Here is a 7,172-nt window from a genome sequence, read left to right as displayed (position 1 = left end):
AAGTATATAAGCAGGATCTGAATGCAGGCCTTACTGACACCAAGTCTAGCATTCTCTCTACCACACCACCCCAGTGTCAGTAGCTATATCTAAGATAGGGACTGGAGGATGGTGAATCTATGGTAATTCACATATTTATTTTCTTGCTTGTCTAGTATGCATTCTTTTAGGTCACATTGGATCATTGAGAATTGGGAAAGGGGAAGCAGAACACTGTATTGGCCATAAATGAATCACTTTGCCTTTATTCATTTGTAATTTGAAGTAACATTTCCATTTGCATGCCCTGTGCAAAGCAATAGGTAGGTACCAACTAACTTAGTTGCAAAAGTAATACAAAGTCACCACACTGGATTCATATTGCTTGGAAACCTGAAGACCCATCCAAAACAATAGCTATATTTTATCGCTAGAATGTTACTTGATGTAGTATCCCTTAACAACTTTGTAACTATCACATCTTTTATTAAGTAGACTCTCATGATAGTCTTTTTTGTTTTTTTTCTCTACTAAAATTTTATCATCTATGAAATGATTTTTAAAAAACGTATGGTAGTACTGAATAGCAAAAAAGGAGCAAGACACATCATGCTTTAATTGACAACCATTTAATTTTTAATTTATCCTTGGATAACTCATAAACTTGTATAACTTTCATTTTGGAATTTCTTTTTTAACACTCAACTCATGAATTTAATAGAATTTCACTTGGTCTTTCTCTTGTTCAGTAAATTAATGTGAAAAAGGGGGCATGGAGGTTCTAGGTCAAGCCTAATAGAATGAAGGCAGGAAACTGTACAAGCTTTCACACACAGATCCGTCAGAGGGCCTCACTGCCACATTTCATTCTTTTGCAGGTTTTGTGACTATTGAACAAAGATTAACAGTCACATGGACTTGGGCCAAACCACTTGCTGAGTTTATGAGGTGAGTGAGAAGAGTGGTGGCAGTGGTAGTCATGCAGGAGAGGAGTGATTTGAGCCCAGAAAGTTGGAGTTCACTGTCTTCTCCCTAGATTGCCCCCTCCCCATTCATAGCATCATAGGGTGATAGCATCATAGTTTGGCAGCTGAAAGGACTTTAGACACCCTCTAGTCCAAAGGTTTCCTGAGGAAACCGAAGCCTAGAGAGATTATGTGACGTGACCATTTAGGTAGTAAGGGACAGAGGCTGGATTTGAACCCAGGTTCTCTGATTATAGAGCCAGCATATTTTTACTATGCCACACTTTCCTCAAAAGTATTGGATTGGGGGTAATTTGAACTGGAGATTAGCACATCAGTGCTATATTCTTCAGTATTTATGGCATGCTGACTTCTTTATTCCTTTCTCCAACCTCTTTGTGTTTGGCGACTGTCACTTCATATGTTTATCTTACTTTCGCTTATAAGCCCTTGGGATCAAGGAACACATAAAACATCTTTTAAAGTGTGAAACACATTTTTGACACTGAAATACTTTTTTTTTTAACACTACAGACATTTTTTGTTTTGAAATGGGATTAAAAGTTCTTAGAGTTTTGCCTTCATTTCTGGTTATTACTTACTAGAGAAAGAAATATACACACATATATGTTTACAGTTAACTGGATAATACCATGAAGGCCCTCCTCAATCTGGTTTCAGTTTGACTTAATATGATTCCCTTCATGCATGCTCCTCTCCAGCCTAATTGCCCACTTGCTGCTTATCACACATAACTGTCTCCCCCCCATGTGCATCTACAGAGGTGATTGATTTTTTGTATACAACATACTGTCTCCTTATCTCCACCTCTGAAAAGGTCTAGAATCTTCAAGCACAGTTCAGCTACCTATTCAAAGCTTTTCCAGATTCCCCAAATTGTTCTCTCGTAAAGTTACTTTGTATATAATTTGTATTTACTCATCAGTCTACCAGTCATTATTCTCACAGTAAAATGTTCTTAAGGGAAAGGGTTATTTTGTTCTTTATGTCTTTGTATCTACAGTGCATATCATTCATGGTAGATACTCAGTGTTTGTTGAATTGAAATAATAATAGCTATACACACACACACACACACACACACACACACACACAAAACCCAAACCAAGCAAAAGAAATAATAATAGCTAGCATTTATATAGCACTTTAAGGCTTGCAAAGTGCTTTATAAACATTAACTTATTTTTATCCTCATAACCCTGGGAGGGATAGGGTTATTATTTAGCCATTTTACAGATGAGGAAACTGAGGCAGACAGTGGTTAAGTGAGTTGCCTAGAGCCAGTATGTGTCTAAGATCTGATTTGAATTTAGATCTTCCTGATTCCAGGTTCAGTGCTCCACCCACTGTGCCATCTAGCGGCTATGGTGAAAGTCTCCTAATTCTACTAATTGTTATTTAGTTTTATTTTCTGAGAAATTTTTTTCAGTGGACCTCAACACCACTATGCATTGCTTTATTTCTGAGATGTCAAACTCAATCATTCTTCCTCTTTGACCATAACTACTTCTTATCTGTCCCTTACACCAGAGTAGGACCTCCAGATGCTAAACTGCTTCAATTTTTACCATCTGCCCACTTCTCTCTGCTTAGCTGAGTCAGTGATTTTGTTGCCCCAACCCTAGGCCATTATTACTGTTTATGGCTTTTGAAATTAAAGGAAGATTCAGTTATTGACTTGGACAGTCATGACTAAGAGATTTGACATGTTACCTTAATCAATACATTTTTTTTAAAAAATTGATATTTTTTTGTTTGACAGCAACTATATTCCAACAAACATACCAAAGTACATTGCCCCAGTAGTAAAGCAAGACTTCCTAAATGACTGGTTGCAATTAATCCCACTAGCACTTTGGTTGTTAGCAGAAAGGATATGGGCTTTGATTTGAACAATTTGATACTACTGTTGTCAATTGAATTTAACCTGTTTTCTCTCTGTTAATTATTGCCTTCAGTTACTTGGTTGTAGGCTTTGTGAATAGTACTGATTGACCAAGCAAGTTCCCTCATCAACTTAATGAGTTTACAGGGAAGTGAACCTTTGTTTGGGATTTTGATTGTATCTATGGAGGATGCAGAAATTGGTTAGCCATTCCTGCCTCCTTCATGACAGACACTGAGTATCTTTGATTGGTGAAGAAATGATTAACTTGAGTTGTTATTGGTTAGAACTACCCTTTTATTCTGGGCTTATTAAAAAAGGAGAAAGAGGGTCAGAGGATGAGTCTTATATTTTTCTCCCCTCCTCCCCTTTCCTTTTCTGAGATTTTTGGGACTGCAGAGCTAAGAGTGAATCTATGTACTAGGATTGGGGGTGGGGATAGGAAGCCTGTGCATATATACAACCTCCTTACCCCCAGGATCTGCTCATGGCTGGTTTTGCTTAAAAGCATATTGTATTAGCATCTGCTTTCACCAATGTAGCCCAGGAAAGGAATTCTTGGACCCCTACTGCTTGGCCCCAGTCATAGTCAGTGACAATTTTTCAATCTAAGAAACAATAGCAGTAAAGATCCATGACTAGGTAGTAGAACTTTGGGGACCCAGCCTCTTGGAAAGAGGATGGGAAATTTGCCCGACAATGCCAAGTTTATAGGTAGCACCAACCTCTTGAACAAAAGAGCATCCAGCTTTCTAAGGAGAGAAAGCAGAATTTCTGGAGAGTGCCAGCCTTTGGAGTACAGGCCTCTAGAGAGAAAAGGTAGAATTTCTGAGAAGAGGATCATGCATATGGTCTTGCACCTGGAGAATCAGTAAGGTACTAAGCCATAAAGTGGGAGAGCAAAAGACCTTGACTTTGTCTTTCATTATTGTTGTACTGTTGTGAACAAATCTTTGTGAATCTGTGGACCACAGCATGCCAATGCTGTCCATGAGGTTTTCTTAGCAAAGATACTGGAGTGGTTTGTCATTTTCTTCACCATGATTAAGTGATTTTCTCAAGGTCAAACAGCTGGTAAGTGTCTGATGTCAGATTTGAACCTAGGTCTTTCTCACTCCCAGTGCTCTATCCACTGAGCCATCTAGCTACGTCAATAACATCAATTATTATTCTGAGTTACTTGGACAGGTTCAGCCAGATGGAGATTGCCTCTTCTGGGACCTCAAGTTAATTTCCATTTCAGGGGGAGTTAGCCATAAGGCTGAAGGCATACACACACATATGTATATATGTGCATATATAAGTAGAAATATATGTGTGCACACACATACATATACATATATACATACACACACATTTATTTCTGGACTGAAAGTGAGACTCCCCAGAATGAATATGTGGGGGTTGTTTCTCTAACAACTGCCAAGTTGATTTCCCTTCCAAGGGGAGTCCAATCCACAGGGTGGTATTATGAATCCGGGGGCCTTCCTTCCCTGGGGAAAGGTGGAACTTAGCAGAGAGGCAGAATTTTAACTCTTGTTTATGGACTTCTGAGACAGAAGTCTTTTATGTGGTTTCTGAATTTTCTGTGGGGTGAAATAAAGGCTGTTCTTTACCTATTATATATTGTTATTTTGAATGCTGACATAGTATCTAAGGAATCCTTCTTCCACATCTGTGGAGACCTTGTTGTAAATTATATTCTAGCTATCTTCTGAGAGATAACCTAGAGCCACAGAAACATAATTTTGCAAGACTGCCTAAAGGAGAATCGACAAGGGACTGAGCCATGTTTGGGGGGAGCTACCTCTAATATTTAAATTGTCTGTGTAGTCCAAATCTTGTATTGCGAGGCCATTGTTATGTGTATGCTATTTATTTCATTCTACTTTATTCACTCTGCATTCATTCATATAACACTTCTCAAGTTTCTCTGAATTCTTCACATTTGTCATAGTGTACAGCACTGATTCACTACATATTTGTGTGTGTGTGTGTGTGTGTGTGTGTGTGTGTGTGTGTGTGGCAATTGGGGTTAAGTGACTTGCCCAGAGTCACACAGCTATTAAGTGTCTGAGGCCGGATTTGAACTCAGGTCCACCTGAATCCAGGGCTGGTATTCTATCCACTGCGCCACCTAGCTGCCCTTCATTCACTACATATTAAAACTGTTCAACTCCATTTAGATCCTTTCCAATGTTTGATGACTATTCTTATTGTTTTTTTCTTGCTGTTTTCCTAGAAAACTTTGTACTGTAGCTATTTTAAGGCCATTCACTGGAAATCCCCGTTCCTAATCCCACTCTCAGTGGATAACCTTGCCCCCTATTTCACTAAGGCCATTGAGCATGAGCTTCAACATTTGCCTTTATCTCCACCTCAATAAGAATATTAATAATGTGCCTTTCTTTAGCGCTTTATAGTTTAGAAAGTGCTATTGCATCCATTTCCTCATTTGATCCTCATGACAACCTTATGGGCAGGGAGGGCGGGTATCTTATGCTCATTTTACAGCTAAAACTGACAGAGGTAAGGAGACAAATTCAAAGTTCAATGATTTGTTGAAGGTGGAGCTAGGATTATTCTGACTGTACTTTTTCCACCACACCATGTTGCTATCCCAGCCTGTTTCAAATCATTAAACATTAAGCACCTTCTCCACGCAGTGTACTGTTTTAGTATGACTCTCTTACCACAGAGACATCAGGCTCTGGAAATCGCCTGAATAGACTCTGTCTCTGGTTTTCACTAGTCTGATAATATCTTTTTGAATTTCTGAGGAAGAAAAGTCAGAGATTAATTCCAGAGAAAGATCATTATATACTATAATTGTATCTGCTAGGCAAATGAAAATTTCCTATAAAGAGTATAGTATAGACATGCACCATAACTTATATACTCCTAGATCTAACATAAATAGCTAGAAATATATAGATAGATGATGCCTTTATTAAGTACTTAATACATACAAGACACTGTGTTAAGGTCTGGGGACACATGTACAAGAAAACAAGATGGTCTCTAATTTCAAGGAGCTTAAATTCTGATAAGGGAAGACAAAACATAAAGAGGAGTTGGAAAGTGGGGGGTGAGGCTGGGGGTAGGAGGTATTTACTCACATGTGGGCAAGGCTGCTGGTGAGGAGATGAAGGAATCCAGACAGTGAACTGAATTGGGTGTGAGCAGGGCTGAGGTCCCTCATGAAATGTCAGTTCCAGCTGGGGTCTTACTAGTCTAAAGAATGTGCCACAGGGGCAGCTAGGTGGCGCAGTAGATAAAGCACAGGCCTTGGATTCAGGAGGACCTGAGTTCAAATCCAGCCTCAGACACTTGACACTTAACTAGCTGTGTGACCCTCGGCAAGTCACTTAACCCTCATTGCCCTGAAAAAAAAAAAAAGAATGGGCCACAGGGTGGAGGCATCTGGAGGTGAACAAGGCTGCCAGTGAAGAGGAAGAGCAGTCCAGAGTAAGTGCTTGAAGAAATTGAGAACCCATGCAGGATAAGCCTCATGGGGGAAGTATGCTGAGCCAACCTGCCCTTGACAAGACATACATGGGTATGCTGAGGAGGCTTGGAGCTACCTCCAAAAAAGAGGTGTTCCTTTTTTTACCTGCCTCCAATGCCCTTGATCCCATCTGCTGACTCATGAGGGACCTTGCTGCTATGTGATTAACTCTCTTTTACCTTTACCATCTTTAATTCTTCAATTTCCACCAACTCCTTCCCCTTTTCCTTCACAAACAGTTCTCACTTTTCTTGAAAAAAAATTTTTTTAAACTCAGAGAGCATGCTGCTTTCTCTAGTTATCTCATTAGCTTCACCCCCTGACCTGGCCACATTGCCAAACTTTTTTTTTTTTTTTTGGTGGGGCAGAGGGTTAAGTGACTTGCCCAGGGTCACACAGCTAGTAAGTGGCAAGTGTCTGAGGCCGGATTTGGACTCAGGTCCTCCTGAATCCAGGGCTGGTGCTTTATCTACTGCGTCACCTAGCTGCCCCCAAACTTCTTAAACAAGAAACCTATTCCTATGCCTTCTTTCTCCTCCATCACAATCTAACTTCTGCTAGCTTTCCTCAATGCTGCCCAAAGTGCTCTTTTGAAAGTCACCAGTGACTGAGAGCTAAATTCAGTAGGCTTTTCTTAATAATCATTTTTCTCTACTTCTGTACTGCTTGTTTGTCTTCAAATTAATACAATATCTCCTACATCTATCATTGCTTTTTTTTTTTTTTTGCAGGGCAATGAGGGTTAAGTGACTTGCCCAGGGTCACACAACTAGTTAAGTGTCAAGTTTCTGAGGCGGGATTTGAACTCAGGTAC

Source organism: Dromiciops gliroides, chromosome 4 (genome assembly GCF_019393635.1).
Source record: "Dromiciops gliroides isolate mDroGli1 chromosome 4, mDroGli1.pri, whole genome shotgun sequence".
Taxonomy (NCBI): Eukaryota; Metazoa; Chordata; class Mammalia; order Microbiotheria; family Microbiotheriidae; genus Dromiciops; species Dromiciops gliroides.
Note: the sequence above shows the minus strand (reverse complement) of the source record.